This window comes from Stylophora pistillata, chromosome 2 (genome assembly GCF_964205215.1).
Source record: "Stylophora pistillata chromosome 2, jaStyPist1.2, whole genome shotgun sequence".
Taxonomy (NCBI): domain Eukaryota; kingdom Metazoa; phylum Cnidaria; class Anthozoa; order Scleractinia; family Pocilloporidae; genus Stylophora; species Stylophora pistillata.
In genome coordinates, this window is record NC_142520.1 from 42,877,188 (window position 1) to 42,897,377 (window position 20,190).

The window sequence follows — 20,190 nt, forward strand, 5'->3', positions numbered from 1 at the left end:
TTTAACTTCAAAATTCAAACGCCTGGGCAGGTCCATTGCTAATGATTTTCCAAAGCTAGATGGAAGGGAATAGTAGTGAATATCTGAAAAAGTTACTGGCCGCAAAGTGAGACTTTGTAACTTGTATTAATTATATTTACCAATTTGCCCATGGCAGGTGGACACGCAAGTAGGTCCTGTTCGTGGTGTATCTAACTTTTTAGGAATTGTGTTCAACAAGATACTTTTCGATGCAGAAGTAGACGCACGCTTTTATATGATTCTTCGAAAACTGTCCCTTTGGAAACTGAAAATTATTTGCTTTTTGGTTCGCACAAGACATGTTTCTTTTCGTACGACCATAGAGCACGTGAAACTGTTTTGAGGGTTGCCATCTAGAGAGATCTAAGTTTAAAACAGATGATTACCAAACGCAAATAGGTCTATGGCAAACGCTTTGTTTACCTCTCAAAAAGTTCTAAATATAGAATTCTCACAGGGTTTGAACTGTTATGTTTTAAAATCGACCTTGTCGATCGCTTGCTCGATAAGCGAAGCTAGCACGTGGGGGGCTCTCAACTGTTACTTAAATTCAGCAAACCTTATTACGCGGACAAACTCCACTGGATTAAAATCTTTATGACTTTACAAAGATATGTGCAGGAAAGTGAGTTTAGGTCTGTTAAAGTGTATTGTATAACTTGAGCGCTCGCTTTGTCCAAAAAAAACATTAAAATTAAACATTACTTACAATTCGGCATCCCGAGTAATTAGGATGGATGTGTTTAATTCTGCCGAAATTGAGTCATTTGCTCTGTGTCATCGGTTAAAGAATTGGAAAATGGAAAGAAATTGCTCGTTTCAGCGGCTAGTTGGTGGCCAATGCGGTCAAGACCCTCGAAGCACTAAAGTCCAAGATTTAGTTCCCTTGCTAACTTGTAACACGGATGTATCACCGCCACAAAAGCTCTCTTGGGCTGAGGACCGGCAGCGGCGTAGACACTGAGGTGGAACTGATTCTAGCAAGGTCTTCAATTTTCAGTTTTCCCTTCCAACATTTCTGAAATGGATATTTGTCCCGCTTATCGTTCTTCGCTGGGCATTGGGTGGAGAAGGGGTTTGGCGCGTTGCCAAGACCCACAACTTCTTGCCATTTCAAAGAGTATTCATGAGCTTTCTTTTGGTAAGTACTAGCTATTTTGGGAGTCTCGCACATACCATTGATTTTATATTTATACAGGATCAAAGCCTGAATTTCATTAAGTCACCACACAACTCTTATTCTGCATCGCTCTTTTTTTAACCAGACTACCTGATTATACTTAGCGACGCTATCGTTATTGTTGTTTCTAAAGATCTTCAATCATTTATGCCACGCCTTGTTTTCTATATGTTAACATGGAAAAGCCTCATTAACCGTGCGCAATATAACAGTTGACGTTGCTGTTCTAGTTTGAGGAGACGACTCTTAACTCATCCTGAACACAGTACCCCAGCCACCCAAGGAGAAAGCTTCTATTTCCCACCTAGCGTCGACTCGTCCTCCTTTGAGGAAATCTCCTATGACAGCGCACCAGCTACAACAAAGCGCGAACCAAAGTCCAAGACCACTGAACCACTCAATGACTATTTGTGCACTCGAGAAATCAGTCCCATTCGTTCTCGGCTACAACGGCCTTGGGAAGAAGCGAGTGAAAGAATGCGACGCTATCACTTGCGGAAGGCAGATCGAGGTCTATCTACACTTCTACAAGACATAGCTCCAAGTGATAGTGGTTCTCTCTTCAAGGAAGTCTATTCCTCTGGTGTCATACAAAGAACCTTACAATGTAACGGAGAGGAAGCCATAGGCAGTTCAGTCGATGAAACCATGATGAGCCCACTCACCGAGTACTACCGTGCAGCCGACTGCCGGAAGACGCGTCGGCAAATCCTGTCCATTATGGCTGATAAGAATCAGCTTTGACACTGGATACCCTATTTATTTCAGTGTTGTTTTACTGAGGCCAGACGCCACTGCTTAGTATATGGAAGGGGAGAACTAGTGCTAACAGTTCCGACGCCAAAGATGAGAGTATCCACTGCTCAAATCGACCACTTCATAGCGTTCATCACTAGTCCTCGCTCGTATTATCCAAGATTTGCCTTTTGGCGAAAGAACAATCATGTTATCGACGAAAGAGACTATCAAGATTCCAAACGTCATACGGATGATTATCCCAGAGCAAATAGTGATCCAGTATATGACTTACTGCCAGAAGTCTGGGTTCACGCCACTAAGCCGCGCTACCCTTTTGCGTATCTTGAGCAAGTGTGCTGCGTCTGTTCGGACATCGGTTCAAGGTCTCGATTATGTTAGTGCAGTAGGTGCGGAAGCATTTGACGATCTGTGTGATGTTGTTGAAACCCTTGGGGATGTAGGGCCAGGCATGGGATGGGCGAAACAGCAGGAAAATAATCTCCTCGCAAGCAAACGGTACCTTAAAAGCGACTTTAAGGTGAGTGTGATCCGCGCTGGGCAGATACCCCTATACCTCTCTATGTCTCTCGCCCTAAATCTTTGTCTTGTGCGTTCAAGACCGGCTGTTATCGGCAGGATAATGCCGGCTGCTACCACTGCGGAGTCACTCTCGTCTGTGCAGCAGCTCTTGGCCATGAAGGTGTCAAGATCAGGCGTTTAGATTTTTCTGATCTACAAAGAGGCAAGTCGGCATGTGATCGGAAGGCTGCGACTATAAAGTCACACACGAGGATTTATCTTAACGCTAGAAATGATATCGAGACGCCTGAGCAGATGAGAGACGCGATAATCTCTTCTGGTGGAGTTCCTCGTGTTAACGTAGCATTGTGTGAGACTTTCCAAGTCCCGACGGTGCTATCTTCAAATATAAAGGGTATTAGTCAGCTCAGTAATGTCGAGTACAAGGAAGAGGGGCTACTAGTTTGGAGGGCGTATGGTATCGGCGATGGTAAACTCATCCCTACAGACAAATTGCATTGCCCATCCCCATCTGACCTACGGACCCTTACCGGAGTTACTCGCTCTTACTCAAGCACATTTACTTCTTTCAAGGAGAGGTGCATAAAAGCATCAGTTCGAGATCCAGATACACCAATGCATATCGAAGAGGAAGACAATAACGCGGCGACCTTCAGCTGTCCTGAGGAGGGTTGTGTCAAAACATTTGTGAGATATTCATCAAAGCAGCGGCATTTAGACTGTGGACAAACACCAACGAGCTTTTGAGCGATATACTGTACTGGATAGAGCTGCTGTTGGATATTTTCAAAGGCTTCAGGGGCAATGCGCAGCTGTTCCCGAGCTGGGCGCAGTTGCAGAGCCGCCATCTTCTTACGACATGCCACCAAAGGGCTGGGCGGTCAAGTCAAGTACTTCCCGTAAATAAAGATTTACGCACAAGCAAAAGAACTACCTGACTGAGAAATTTCAACAAGGTGAGTGATCAGGACGAAAAAGTAATCCGGCATTAATTGCGCGTTCTATGATGTCTGCCGTGGACTCGCAAGGGAAACGGATGTTCAGTAGTAAAGAGTTTCTGATTGCATCTCAGGTCGCTAGGTTCTTCTCCAGACTTGCGGCAAAGAAGTCTCTGTTTCACGATGATGATATTGAAAAGGAGATTGAATGTGCTACCCAGGAGGCAATTGTCGAAGAATTGACGAATGAAGCTTTTCGGGAACTTTTGCCAGGACATCCTATCGTGTGATAGTTATAATATATGCGAAATAACCTCAGGAGGGAACTCAACACGACCAAGTTATCGGTTGCAAAACTAAAAGACATTTGCGCCGGGCTTGATATTGCTGTTGATGTAACCATCAAACGTAAAGAACCCTATGCAGACAAAATTGAGGAGTACTGTCAAAAATTTCGATGGAAAGCGGATAGGTAAAGCCCAAAGTTAGCACAAGGGTGGGGTGGGGAATGAGAGGAGGGTTATCATAGGGATATGTTCTTCAGTATCACGACCCAAAATACCACGCCAAACGCTAATCTAAGCATATGTCAGTCGTGGGAGCACCGTCATATGGACTTTCCTCTTAAATTCATGTCACTAAGATGCTGCAGGGAATCTCTATAAGTTTGCGCCCAGCAGGAAATTCGTTTTCCGGCTTGCGCCCGCGCATTTTTGTTTTCAAAATCTTCCAGTCCAACCCCCCCCCCCTCCGCACCCCTTTAAAAAAAATTGGAATGGGCCGTCCTTTACCTATTCTCCCTCGCAGCCGTTTTTAGTCTCGTCACGCAACGCTCCTCCCCACAAATGGCCGTTTGTGGGGAGGAGCGCTGCGTGACGAGACTAAAAACGGCTGCGAGGGAGACTATCCTTTACCCCAAGTACATTTTGTTTTCACTCACTTTAAATTCAAAGTTATCACAAAGGTGAGGTAGGGGACTAGGGGGACTGAATAGGGTGTGGTTACGAATTCTAAGCTATTTTCTACTACCCACTGAGTTGAGCAATAGCTGAGTGCGCTAAGGAGAAAAACGAGAAGTTGTCCCTCTTTAACTTGAAAGAAAAACGTATTTTGAGCGAAAGCAGTTGAGTGAATTGCTGTTTAAATATTCAGAAAAGAAATGAAAAAATCTTGTGTGTCTTTATATAATGATGGAAGAATCTCAATTAAATTGTTGCAAAGGCATAATAATAAACCGTTAAATACATTGCGTGCAACATTGCATCGGAAAGCTTCTTTCCCCCTCCCCGTCAGAAAAAAATTAATCACCCTGGTCTGGAAGTGACGAAGGAAAGGTTGCTTTAGATAGGCTCACTAGACCGACATTTACGTCTTGCGCTTATTAATTTTTTTATTATACAAGAAACTGAACGAATATCAAGAGTTTGCTCTCTGAGAGGTAGATATTGTAACTTCTGGATTGATTTTCCGGAAAAGTGTTGCACAAGCTAGCCTGGAACCGGCATACAAACTTGATATTAAGATATGACCCTAAATTATCAGTGAGGCGTGGCAACAAAGCAATGGAAAAATTAACCGAGAACGTAAAAATTATTTGCCTTCAAACACCCATTTGGAAGGTAAGCTGTCATCGAAGTATTATCTCAGATTTACTGGGCCAGTTTTAATGGGAAATGGCTGAGTTTTCCAATGGTTTGCTCAGAAAGCGAGCTAAGGCTAGTCGAATTGTTTATATTTCCCGGTGAAACAAAATCTTTTCGAAAGGTAAAATTGGGTGAACTTGCATGGGGCCGCTCGCCTCAGAAATAACTTTTGCCAAGAAAAAAATGATATCACGCTCAAAAACAGCTCTTGTACTCGCTAGAATTTAATTTTGAAAGAATTCTACAAATACCGAGTATGTTTTAAGATGTTTGAAAACGGTATGGAATTTTTGATTTTCAGAGTCTAGAAATTTCGGTTCTCTTCGCTTGCTCTCCATGAATTCGGAATTACTATTGTAAGTCTAAAATATCATGAAAGCAGCTTAGCAATCCCTCCTTAATAAAATCATAAATTAAGAAAAACCATAATTTGCTATGCGCCTGCACGCGAGTTCGATATCTGATCATGAAATTTGATCTCATTTTTCTGATTTTTCGGCTTCCCGGGTGTTCCACGGTTTTTCGTAATTTTCTCAAAAATGTTAAAACTCTAGAACCTAAGACTTATATCGCGATTCTTAGCATACTATAGGTTATCTCTCGACGAAATATCGAGGGGTCCATTTTTCCGATTTTGTGCCACATTTTTTCAATCTCACTCGGTCTTTACAGAGAGTTGCTCTTAAGTCCAGAAGTGTTCTTTAGATTTTCATAGAGCTGTTTAGTACGTTCCCACAAATGAAATGAAATTGAATAATTAATCGATCACTTGAAGAAAATACCAGCAGGCATTTTCAGTAACAATATCCTGCTGATATGGCTGTAAATAAGGAACCTGTTTTACTTGTGTAAGGAAAGCGTCAAATCCATCTCGCACTGGTGAGAATATCTCAGAACAGAGCTTATCAAAAAAAATCAAGCGAACCATAGAAATGCATTGATCTCCAAACGCAGTGCAATAAATCGAAAATGAGTAGAGTGCAGTACTAATTAATTTATCCCTTTATGTAAATTTGTGGTATGAAAGTCAAAGCACTAGCACTTAGCACTAATAATCTTCAACTCGCGGAAAAAAAAAGAGCTTTAGGAGAGGATATTTTCATGCAGAAAATCGGTTCTTCTTTTACTGAATGTTCGAAGTGAATTCAAAGGACAAGAAGTAAACTTCTCAAGCTCATTAATAATTCATGACGTTATAAACCAACCAGAGCGCCCCATTCACGTCAGGTGGATGACTTTGAAACTCAAGGAAACACCAGTTGAAAATAACTAGTGTTTCATCACGTTTTCATCACTAGTGATAAAATTGTTCTTAATCTGAAAATTCATAGATAACACAAACAGCTTTATACTCTTTGAAAACCCCACCAACCTTTCGACTATTGGAAACTTGACACTTTGCACTCGTTGCCAATCCTCAAAAATGCCTACTGCCCACTTATTTTTATATCTGGTAGACTTCGGTATTGCTCTTTCTTCGCAAAGTTCTTCTTCCTCGATTGTTTTCGGGAAGCGAAACCTTCCTTCGGCCATGGCAAAAACAGTGTGTAAATTACTTCAAGTTTACAAGTTTATCTATTAGTAATATACATGAAAAAATACGAGGTAGCTTCTCATTACTACGCAGAAGAAAAGTGCGCGCATCACGTGTAAAAATAATTTATTCAAACCCTGCAAGTGACATTGACCTTGACCTTGATATTGACATTGACCAATCATTCTGACCAATCAGAATGTCTTGTTTGTTTCTTTCTTTGCACCGAGTTAACTCTCTTCTGCACTGAATTAACTGAAAACTGCATTCATCTTAACCAATCAGAGCTGAGAAATTTTTTCATGTATATTATTAGCAATAAAACAAAATCTTAGTGGATGAATCGCAAGCTTACAGAATACAAACGTACTGTAAAAACTTAAGTGAAGAGTGTAGACAAAGATTTGTATAACAGGGAAAATGTCAGTAACTTTCCACAAAAGTAGGTAAAACAAAAAATTCCTTGCTTGAATCAATGAACATAACCACTGAAATATACTCATTTGCATGCACTTATACTGATTTGCCGGCCAAAACTTTTATTTGCCCGATGAAGCTGTTATCAAGGGACCAAGACCTCTTGAAATCTCGATACAAGGCACTCGATGTACTCTTACAGAGACTTTGCAATGCTGTGAACACCCAGCAATTCTCTTCATTCTCTTGTGGACAACTTCCTCACAAAGACAAAATAATGTGTCATAACTTTCCTGCTTCCTCACCCGTCCACCGCGTGAGAGTTCGAAATCACAGATCATATATCACTAACCATAATACAAGCAAAATATGCTTCATTAAACCTGATCAGAAGACAAAATTGAACATGCCGGTTCTATTTTGACCATTACTTTTCAACTCTTAAACAAATTATTTTTAAAGACTATTGATTTGATGTCATGAACATACCTACATGGCAATATAAACTGGAACGTAGCGTTTTCATTCGCGCCTGCTCAAATAAACACACTGTATATAATTTTAAATAAAACTACTGAGACATTTTGTAATATCATTTCAAATTTTCCCACTCTCCGGATTTGTCGGTAACCAACCCCTAGCATCCCCTGCAATCAATGTCATCTGGCCTTTTATGAGGGCTACGCCACATTTACCCCTTACATGTATTGCTGGGTAGCTCGTTAACCTTTTTTAGGCACTTATATGGAACACCGAAAAGAAAACATCGAAACTTAAACGGATTTAGTCTGTTAGCGGTTATGCTTCAGGACCTATCCTAACTTATACTAACTGTCGTCCTGTGTTGACAGGCTATTGGACAACAACCAGTTGGAGGACTTTCCAAAAGACATATTCAATACCAACGCCGAATTAGAATATCTGTAAGTGAAAAAGTAAAGACTTTTAAGCTATTTCGTACGTTCCAAAAAATGAAATGAAATTGAATTATTTATCAATCAGTTGAAGAAATTACCATCAGGTATTTTCAGTAACAATATCCTGCTGAGATGGCTGTAAGGAGGGAACCTGTCTTAATTGTGTAAGGAACGCGTCAAATACATATCGTACTGGTGGGAATATCTCAGATCAGAGCAACGATCTGCTATCACCGAATAAAAACAGCCACGAGGTTGAAATTTTCCAATGCAAATGTAATGAAAGGCATGTGAAGGGGATTGATAGTTCACATGCACTCTTGGACTCCTAGCTCGCTATATGCGCTTTCAAAGAAAAGGTTTTAACGGTAATTTATCAAAGAAAACTTGCTTGAGTAGAATATCGGACCCCGTAGACCCATCCTAGTTTTCTTGAATGAGTCTTTACGTTAAAAGTTTCCTTGCTCAAAAAGTGTATTGTCAGCTTATTAAAACAAAAATCAAGCAAACCATAGAAAAATACTGATCTCCAAACGCAGTGCAATAAATCGGAAATGCGTACAATGCAATACTAATTAATTTATCCCTTCTTACAAATTTGTGGTATAAAAGTCAAAGTACAAGCTCCTAGCACTCAATTCTCAACTCGCGAAAAAAAAAGAGCTTTAGCAGGGGATATTGTAATGCAGTAATCGGTTCTTTTTTTTACTGAATATTCGACGTGAATTAAAGGCACAAGAAGTAAACTTCTCAAACTCATTAATAATTCATAACTTTATTAGCCAACCAGAGCGCTCCATTCGGGTCAGGTGGATGACTTTGAAACTCAAGTAAACACCGTTTGAAAATAACTGGTGTTTTGTCAAGTTTTCATCATTAGTGATAAAATTGTCCTTAAGAGCGAATGTTACCAATGGTCAAAAATTTGGTGGCAATAGCCGAAAAATCGATTCGGCTCATATTCTCAAGTTAGTTAGACGTTATGGTGAATCAAAGCACTGCATACTTCGTTTGGCTCAATATCGATTTATTTTCCAGAAAATCGATAATAACTGAATTTCGACCAAATGCCGCTTTTGAAGCTCAAAATTTCAGACAAATCTCGGAGCGCCACGCCACGAATTGAAAACACTTGGACCGATAAAAACTACCAAATCTTGAAAAATAACTTCAATACATATGCTGACAGCAGTTTGAGCAATTCTTGATCATTTATTTACACAACGTAATTGAATTTAACCGACCTTCTTCTAACAAGATTAAAAATAGGTCATAAGTAACCTGTTATTTAACTATGTGCTATACAAAATAGTCGACAGAAATTCTGGCTTTTGTAAGGCGAAGTGTTGTTCTTTTCGATCTCCAAAGTATTTTTTGGGGAAATGACTCAGTGAAATTTAATCAAATTTTAAATTTTGATAAAATGAGCTGATTTGACGATGCCGTCAGTTATTCGAAAATCTACACATTCACACGAAAACTCGATTGTTTCGCATTTTGCATCCAATCTACAGCTTATTTAATATAAAATCATCTTACCGTCCATATTGCGGTACTACAAAAGGGGATTAGAGTCCTGAAATTGTTGCATCGCTCCCATAATAGCGATATAACTTGGCAAAGTAGTCAATACATCCTGATAATGATTGTTTACAAAGCGTATCTCAAGGTTTCTCTGTTTCCATTTCGTTGAAATACCTCGCGTAAGAGATCTTTGTTTAAATATAAGTCTACAACCGAACCGTGAACCAAATGTAAGCGGAACGTTGCTAGTTTAGAAACATGTTTCTCACGTGCAGAATAACGCTAATTAATTCAAAATAAAGTCTACTGAAATAAAACGCAAAAATAAAACATTGGACTATGAAGCTCGTGGCTACAGGAACTGAGGTCGTGTGTTACATATCCGAAACAGGAGCAAACAATTATCTAACTCCGACCATAATTTAATGTATCATAATTGAATTTTCATGGTACTTCGGGGGATAAAGCACATTTTAGGACAAAAAAAGAGAGGGAAAGATCTGCAAAGGGCATAGCCCATTAGATATTTGAATATTTGTTTATTTAAAGGAAGTTTCATAGGGGTCAAACCTGGAAAACCACAACTTTCGCTGACATCTTCGTAAAAGCCAACGTTCAACAGCTTTATATTTATACTACTTTTCCTCCACAGGCTACTCTGCCTTGTTAAGTTATACGTGCCGGTAGTAAGACTACGACCCAGGTAGCACGTTCACATTTTCCACAACCACCTTTTCCCGGCAGCGGTCTGAAAAAAGCTCACATCTGGAAATAAAACCATTTCTGCGTATCTCGGGACTCAAGAAACGCTTCGAGTAATCATTGCACCAAGCTCGGGTCCGAGTCGGTATACCTCCATCAATATTTACATTTTGGAAAAAGAGGCTTTGAAAAATCAACTCAACTCGCTAGTTATTTAGTATTCTAGCCCAAGGAGGTAGCCAAGTAGTGATCTATCCCCCTCAAATATGGTGAGGTCCAAAGCCATCAATGCATTATATGGCGAAATATTATAGAGCATGGCTGATGCGTAATGAAACATTTAACATAAGCCTGTTGTCTGGTCAGACCAGAACGTTCACGCCCATCAGGAAAAGATTGACATCTAGATTTAACCAGAAAAAAGAAAGTAAAGAAGCCCATGTTGTGCCTTTCTCCTTAATCTTTCCATCCAAGATAATGAATTTAAGAAGTGAATGACTACTTCTTATAGAAGTCCAAAGCCAATCACTGCATCATATGGCGATATATTATTGAGCATGGTTTGATATATCAGAAGGAACTCTGCGCCTCGAACCAGAGCCTCTCGTTCACCAAGTTTTGCACTTAGCGAGGGATAAATTGTAATGGAATGTAGATAAGCAGGAGGAGAGAATATGGCTGCTCGGCTAAGAACTAGGTCAACTTCGTCTTTTAGCCCGGAAAAACCGAGACTAGCGGAGTTGCTCTCATTCAGCCTTGAACAGGCAAGAAGAGGTCTAATTACTGTTTCCCGTTTTTCTGGATCGTCTGTTGAGGTCACAGTGTACTCTTACTATAGTTTTGAACGAGCAGCAGATATCCTTACGAGGAGAACGACGCGCAATGTTGTTGCAGAGTTCACATCTTTTCTCTGCAATTCGTTTTATTAGTAAACGAAAATGCCAGTTTCAAGGTAATTTCTGTAATTAAGCAAACAATCAATAGAGATTAAAATAGTAGGGAGGAGGAAACAAATACGATTCAATTTTTCAGCGTTTTAAAAAATACTTATAAATTATTTAAAATCCTTACCACTACTCGAGGCAATTGTCATCTGGATCGGTTTCTTACACAAAGTAAGCACCAAGCGTTGTTTCAGCGATTAACGATAAAAACACCCCTCTGATTTTCATTTGGTAGGTTTGACTGTAACTCATTTTGAATATTGCATACAGTCAATAGAAGTAAATTTGGTTAGAGTGCAGAGAAGTTGAAAACATACACAGTAGTATTGTAGCAAGTAGAGGTTTTAATCACCGATCTAGGTTTATCTTTCGTTCTTTTTGTCCTAAAATGAGCTTTATCAACCTAAACAATAATTTACAAAATAAAAATATCAACTCAATAAGGATCGGAGTTAAATAAGTGTTTGCTCCTGTTTCCTTTATGTAACACTCGACCTTCGTTCCTGTAGCCACGTGCTTCACGGTCCAAAGTTGAAATTTTGCAGAGTTGTCGGTTTCTGCAAGTGGACCCTAATTTTGAATTAATTAGCGTTATTCCGCACACGAGAAACATGTTTCTGAACTAGCAAAATTTCGCTAACATTTGGTTCGTGGTTTAGTTAAAGACTGATATTTCAACAAGAATCTCTTGCGTGAAGTAATTACAGCCTCCTTTTCAACGAAATGGAAAGAGAGAAACCTTGAGATACGCTTTGTAAACAATCATTATCAGGATGTGTTGACTATCCTGCCAAGTTATATCGCTATTATGAGAACGATGCAACAATTTCTGGACTGCAATCCTCTTTTGTGGTACAGCAATATGGACGGTAAGATGATGTTATATTAAATAAGCTGTAGATTGGATGTAAAATGCGAAACAATCGAGTTTGCGTGTGAATGTGTACGTGTACATTTTCGAATAACTGACGGCATCGTCAAATGATCTCATTTTATCCAACTTTAAAATTTGATTAAATTGCACTCAGTCATTTCCCAAAACAATCGTTTGGAGATCGAAAAGAACCACACTTTGCCTTACAAAAGCCAGATTCTCAGTCGATTATTTTGTATAACACATAGTTAAATAACAGGTTACTTTTGACCTATCTTTAATCTTCATTGAAGAAGGTCGGATAAATTCAAATACGTTGTGTAAATAAATGATCAAGAATTGTTCAAATTGCTGTCAAATTATGTATTGATGTTTTTTTTTTGTCAAGATTTCGTAGTTTTTATCCAAGTGTTTTCAATTCGTGGCGCGACGCTCCGAGATTCGTCTGAAGTTTTGAGCTTCAAAAGCGGCATTTGGGCGAAATTCAGCTTTTATCGATTTTCTCGAAAATAAATCGATATTCAGCCAGACGAAGTATGTAGGGCTTTGTTTCACCCTAACGCCTACCTTACTTGAGAATATGAGCCGTGTCGATTTTCCGGCGATTGTCTCCATATTTTAAAAATGTTCGATTTTTGGCTACATTTCGTCTTAATCTTCATATTTAAAGATAACTGAAACAGCTTCATACTCGAGTATTTGAAACTGGACACTTCGCGCTCGTTGCAAATCCTCAAAAAAGCCTACTGCCCACTTATTGCTATATCTGGTAGACCTCGGTACTGCTCTCTCTGCGCAAAGTTCTTCTTTCTCGATTGTTTTCGGGAAACAAAACCTTCCTTCGGCCATGGCAGAAACAATATGTAAATGACATCAAGTTCACAACGCTTTTGGAATACAAATTTGGTGCAACGCGAAACTATTGGATAATTAAAAAAAAAGCTTACAAATACTATGAATGCCGGCTAAATACAATAAATCACACTTACGAGGCATTTTAAAGAAAAATGGGAAAAATACAACATTGCATAATTTTGTATTGTTTCTTTGGTGCTCTCAATAGAGCTCTCTTGCATTCTTCTCCAGAAAAACCGTGATCTCGTTTTGGCAGAGGTTGTGATCATCACTTTTGAAGGAAGGTTGCAATTTGAAATTTTGCAATAATATCACAATTTATTTCAAACAAGACAAATACTAGTTATGCAACGGTTTTTAGTGATTGTACCTATATGAAATATAATGTCATCTGGCCTCTTATCAAGGTTACACCACAATTACCCTTACATGTATTGTTGGGTAACTCATTAATTTTTTTTTTCCGGCATTCACATGGAACACGGAAAAGAAAGCATAGAACTAACAAAATTAGTTTGTGAGCGGGTATGTTTTAGGACCTATCCTATCCTATCCTATCACCATCTTAATAAGTCGAAATTGATTTAAATCATTGCATATTCTCTCATAAAAAGATATGACTAGACAGCACTGAAACAGTTTTATCGATAAATCGGATGCTTTATACGAATTTCCATCTTTGAGGAAAGCCATAACAGCGCAGGTGTGAGATTACGAAAATTTTTAAGGTGTGTTTGGCCTTTCTTTGGTATCTTTAAAAATTAATGATGTAATCTCCACCGGCTCTCTTGTTATTGAAATGCGATCAACGTTCGATTTGGTAGGATTTTAATAAGGCAAGAAAAGATCAAATGCAACCTCAGCGAAGGAACCAAGTCTGAAGTACACTTTGTCAGTCAAAGTGACAACGCCCGTCGTTAAGCATATCACATCTCAACAACACCAGCTACAAGACGAGTCTTTAGTGAATTCAGCACAAAACGCATCCAGTCAGTTGCAGAAGTATTTGGATTCCTCTGTGTAAATTACTTAGCGCTGGATTTTCATTTATGGCGTTTTGGCCGTTAGAAGGAATATAGACTTCCGCTCTTTCCGCCCTCCCCAGTTGGCTCAATTGGTTAGAGTGCCGGATGTGTGGTGCGAGAAGTCGAGGATTCGAGACGCGGCCGGACCAATACTCATGGTCTTAAAATAACAGAGGAGAATTTGCTACCTTTCTATGATATCAAGAGTTGGATAGATATTCTAGTCTTCTCGGATAAGGACGAAGAAACCGTAGGCCCCGTCTCCTGCGGGGTTAGGGGTAGGAGACGTTAATTTCCCACGCACGAGATTACTGTGTGGTGGATGTCCTCCCTTGGGGTCGGATGGGTGGTTGCTGTCTTATCTTTAATACATGAGCCTCTGGCTCGGGCAATCTGGGTAGCCGTGCCTCACGTAAAGACAATAAACTTGATTGAATTGAATTGACTTGAATTAGGAAAATGTTGAGTGAGGAAACAAATTTGGTAAACTCATATAGTAAAATTAGAGAATTCAACATCTCATATGCGACTTGCCTTTTGAATTAAAAAGACGAGAGACAAAGAGCAAGCGGCCAAGCGTGTTGTGTAAATTTTAATCAAACGTTGGCAAGAGCCAGAAAAAGTAAACTTACGTGTAGATAGCAGATGTGTTCTCCTTCCGCAACCGATTGAACGCCCGCGAGATCTCCGTATCTCCTCTCAAGATTCGACAACAATACAACACGAGGCAGTGGAAGAGACCTTGCCATACTAACAGCAAACAGCGATTCTCTGTGCCTTTTTTGTTGGCTGAGGCGGGAGACATTTTCGTCCGCTAGTTTCCTGAGTCGAGAGTTTAACTGAAATAACGAATATGCTTCAACTAATAACACGTTGATACTAATTATGAGCAACAAAAGTGAAACTATGTTCATGTTTTCCCATTGAAATTCCTCTTAGAAAGAGAGAAAACCTAAGCTACTTTTGTCACTTATAGATTCTCCAATTGGCTCATAATTAATCATAAGATATTTTCTTCATTGACTAAGAAAGATCTCATCACCAATCTCTGGGTTTCAAGGGTTTCTAACACTTTTTTTGAGGGCTTATCGCTAAAATAGTAAACATCTGTACGTACAAACATCACGTCAGTATGCACCCTTGACGACTTTCAAGGATTTTACAAAATTAAAAAAGTGTACGAAGTTTTTTGAAGATGTTTTGTGGTTGTATACCTTCAGGCATAGGTATAACATTTTTTAAATACTTTGGAATAGAATATAGAATCAGCTTCATTCAAAACAGCTTTTCATTCCGTTGTGGACGAGTTCATTTGATGTTATTCCCTACTAGGTGAAAATAGTATCCCATTATTTTCTCTTGTCCTAACTCATCTACTACCTGAGAGTTCAAAATCACAGAATATGCACCACTGAGTATAGAGCATGCAGATTGTGCCTGATCACAAGACTAAAATTTTTGTTTAGAATATCGGAATTAGAATATCTGTAAGTCAAAAAGTACAGAGTATTCTTCGTAGTTTTAATCCCACTGACTTTGGGAAAGAAACACAAGAAAAGATAAATAGATAATTTTATGGATAGTTGTAACAATAAAAGCTTTACAATAGTTAGACTTTGTCGCCAAAGTCGCAAACTTGTATTGTTTGATACATCAGTCCTGATAGACCCATCAGCTGAGCTTCTGTTTTGTCTTACACGCAGAGGGAATATAGTTTATACTCTTGGTGACTATTTATCTTCATAAAATAATTTTAATGATTAATAATCGCGATATAGTCTTCGGAGCATGAAGGTGTGAAAGGAGGAAAGGGGGGGGGGGGGAGGGGCGGGTAAGGGAATGGCCACTAGAAAACTAGAGAACTATTTTTGCTTCCAGAAGGAAAGGACATCTAGTTGTCTCATTTAATCGTCCTCCATTCTAAAGACGAGTTCGTTAGTTACGCCGGAAGATAAAAAGCAGGCCATGATTGGAGAAACATCACAACGTTTCTAGCCACTATGTGACAAACCAAGAATCTTCAGTGCATTCATGCGAGACTGGAAGATTGAAGCTAGCAACTAAGGGATGTAGACGTACATGTTGATGCTCCTCCAAGAATTATTGAAATTCATGGAATTTTAATATATGAGCAAGCCAATCAACAGAAAAGCGAGGTGAAGAAAGCGTTTCAGTAAAGATAGCTCATCCCCAGATGAAAATAAGCAAAGAAAAAAAAACCTGTTGGAAGTGAACGAAGGGAACGACTTGCCTTTTGAATTAAAAAGACGACAGTCAAAGAGAAAATGGTCAAGCGGTTGTGTAAATTTTAATCAAACGTTAACAAGAGCCAGCAAAAGTAAACTTACTTGTAGATAGCAGATGTAGGCGGGTCTCCCGATATTCCCGAGTAGGCGGGAATATCAGCAGATCAGAGCAGCAATTTTCGAGCGAATTTCTTTAGTATTTTCCGTAGACCCCTCAGTGTAATACCGCTGAAAATTATGTGGGTTCTGATGCCCTTAGAATATGGTAAATTGAGGTAAGGGAGGAAAACTAAAACATCCTCCTCGGTGGTTTTACATATAGTACGTTGCAGATTTTTGCCTTGGCGTCCTTGGCAAAACGAATTTTTGGTGCTTTAAGTATACTGCATGAACACTAAAAACAGCAAACAAAGTTTCCTTAATTCCAGTCCATTTATTTTAATAGATAACTCAAACCTTTTTCAATGTCTCTTGAAGGTTCAAGTTATCAGTTGACAGTAGTAAGATTTTAAAAAGGCAAGAAAGGATAAAATGCAGCCTCATATAGAGAAGGACGAAGAGAGAACGTTCTATGCGCACATGAAATAAACAACTATAATTAAGAAATCACCCCTCTCAGAGATGTCAGTAATGATGGACGAGAAAATGTTATAGAGGAAAATGGAAGCAATCGATTTTGAGTCCAGAAATGCTCTTTAAAATCTTATAGAGCTGTTTCATATGTCCCCAAAGATTATTAAACCTTTAAGTAAGATCCTCTTCAATGTAAAGCTCTCTGTTCGCGATAATGGTGTTCACTCTCCTTCTTTTAGACTGACCACAAGACTAACATGTCGGGTTTCTTTAATTTTTAAGCCTTCAAAGAATTTCTTTAGGAATAATAAATATTTAACGAGCTAACATTGCTCAGCGAAGTTTAAACATGGTGTGATGATTTGGGCTTGTACAAATGAAGACACTGTATTAGTAGACTTAAACAAAACTATTGAGACATTTTGTGTCCTGGTACCTTACCCTCCCTCTCTCTGCAATGAATGTCGTCTGGCTTATAATGAGGACTAGTGAGTAATGTCAAGCCCTATGTATTACAACAATGGGTAATGGGAAAAGGGAGAATAGGCATGTGTAAAGCATTTAGTTGTCTTCAGTCTTTTACAAATACACACACACAGACACAAAAAAGCGAGCATCCTATCTTAGCTCCTTAAAAAAAAAGACATCAGACACTCAACATTTTCGAGCAACCACAGTTCCTGCACTATGTTGACAAGCACAATTTAATTAACACTCCTTTATATTACTTTTGGTAGGTGGTTGCATAATAACCAGTTGAAGAAATTACCTCCAGGCATTTTCAGTAACAATACCCAGCTGAGATCGCTGTAAGTTTAGAGTTTGTCATATCTGTGTAAGGAACGCGTGAAATCCATCGCGCATTGGTATAAATACCAGTAAATACGAGCAGCGATGTCTTAGCTCCGAATAAAATCAGCTACGAAGTAGGAAGGTTCTGTTTAAGTGGACAGGGATTTTATTTTTCTCCTGCAAGTACAATGGTGGAAGCAGGGGGAGAAGGGGGGGGGGGGGGGAAGGGAAGGTAAAGTGACACATGCCGCCTGTGGACCCCAGGCTCCTACCCCTAATCTTCATCCTTCTCCTCACTTCTGCTGAACATTACATGTCATTCTCATATATACAAAGATATCTTTCAATTTTGCTCGCCATGGACATTACCAAAGAATGCTTCTGAAGGAAATTTGTCAATGAACTTTTAATGGACCAGAATTTCCTTTCGTAGTGTTTTTTTTTTGTTTTGTACTCTCCTTGTCAAATACAATGCTTCTAAACCTTGCCTTTTACAAATTTTCCCATGTTAAACTTCCTTGGTCAAAAACTGTCATAGCTCGTTGAAAAGAAAATCTAGTAAAAACCAGAGAAAGTAATTCATACAGTGAAGCGACATTTCACAGGGTCGAGCACTAAAGTCCATAAAACAAATCGAAACTGGGTCAAGTCAATAAACAGTGGAGTACTCCTTAATTTAACTATTATTATATCTTTGTGGTGCGGAAGTAAAAAAGGCTCGCTCGTAGCACTTAGGGTGTTTAACTTGCAAAACAAGGATACCAAAATGTCATGCAATCTTTAGTTAGTTCAGTACTATTTAGCCATTCGTTCGTATTTAGTACGGGGTTGACAAGGCCACTCGGAATCAACAGCACAACTACTTTAAAAAGAGGCGAGGTCAGATTTTATGCGCGTAATGATGCTTAGAGGACCAGTTACAAAGCCAATCAAAAATGGAAGTAAACATTGTAACTACTATTAACTTATTACGGACGGCAAAGAGATCCTGTCAGCAGAAGGGACCGCAGATCCGATCATTATAGCTCCTTATGCTCTTAGCATCCAGCCTCTGATCACGAGTGTACAGGTGGCGTCCACAGCATAGCAATGCTGGTTCGCTTATGCGGGTGGGGCAGGCTCTGCTACAAAAATCAAGAGATAGTGGGGCACCTGAGAACCCTGGGTTTAGATTTTAGCTACCTTCCAAACGATAGGAATTGCTGGACTATCGCAAAGCCACACAAGAATGAAAATGTGAGAGTATTCAAGGAAACGGACATTAACATAAAAAAGGAAGGGAAAAAAACATTTGGGCGCGGCGATAGGCTCACGAGAGTGTCCAGAGGAATACGTCAGTGAAAAGGTCTCTGATTGGGTGAGCGAAGTAGCTACATTAGCAGATTTCCCTCAGATACAGCCAGAAGCACGCTATGCTGCTTCCACATGGGTGACTTACTTCCTAGTAATACTGCCCGACAGTCAGGATCTAGTAGAGCCACTGGGGGACGCAATATCTCAGGTTCTTATTCCTGTGATTACGGAACACAGGTGTAATCGGCTAGATAGGGACATCCTTGCGATCCCAGTCCGCTCAAAATGCTACTGTCTTCCGCGACATGTATTTACAGTGCCCAGTTTATCAACGGGCGGAATAGCAATTTTCATGAGACACAGGAGTAACCTCTCCATATGCTGACTGTGAGGTTTCGCGAATCGAAGAGTTCATCGGATTAATTAACCTAAAGATCAGCTTCCACACTGAAGAGCATCTACAAGTGCCAGTTTTTCAAAGCAGATTCGCGAAAACAAGTTTTGATACAAATTTGTTTATAAAACCCACTTCTACAAAATCCATATGCTGCCAAATAGCTACAGCGAATAGTTTGCCGTAGCTACTAGCCACTTTCCTCATTGTTCCGCACTTATTTCTCGGAGGACTGTTCAAATTGACCGCCGATGGACTTAAAAAGTTCCCGGATGTGTCGCGGCATTCTGCGCGATTCGACCGCTGGACGTGACAGCCGAGGAAGGGTCAGTAGTGTGGCTGACAGTACTTCCTCCCGAGAATTGGGCTTCAACCTAACTAAACAGGAATTCCTTGATGCTGACAATTTATCAAAATGTTCCCCCCACGTGGTGTATGTGGGGAGGTTTTTACGCTAGACCACGCCATGATTTGGAAACGAGAAGGATTTTTCATACAAAGACATAATGATCCGAGAGACCTGACAGCTGAACTCTTGAGTACGGTATAAGGCGATATGTTGAAGTTGATCCCGTATTTCAAGACATCATTGGTGAACAGCTGTAATGAGGAGCTGACAAAGCAAAAGGCGCAAGATTGAGCCTTCACGCACGTGGATTCTGCGAACAGCAACGATCGGCATTCCCTGATGTCAGGGTCTGCCACCCAAATGCCGAATCTTATAAGAACAGAGCCACAACAGATCTAGAGAATGAAAAGAACACGCCAGTACTCAAGGAGAGTTTTCGACAATGAGCACTAAACATTCGAACCCCTAATATTTACAAAAACCGGCAAAACTTAAAACCTCGCAGAGCTGATAGCTTTAAAGAAGGGAGAGCAAAATGCAAAAACAATCTCCTGGATTGGGGAAAAATCACCTTTCGCTCTTTGAAGAACCCCCTCTATCTGATTAAAGGGTTCAAAGAGGGTCTGGATGGGGGCGTACGAATGTCAGTTGTCAGTTACAATTTCGGCCATTTATCAGTTGTCAGTTGAAT

General features: G+C 39.7%; 1 pseudogene; it reads left to right on the top strand.

Annotated features, from left to right (window-relative positions):
- Nucleotides 1-1,852: 1,852 nt before the first annotated feature.
- On the top strand, nt 1,853-2,953 carry LOC148739632 (uncharacterized; annotated as a pseudogene).
- Nucleotides 2,954-20,190: the final 17,237 nt, after the last annotated feature.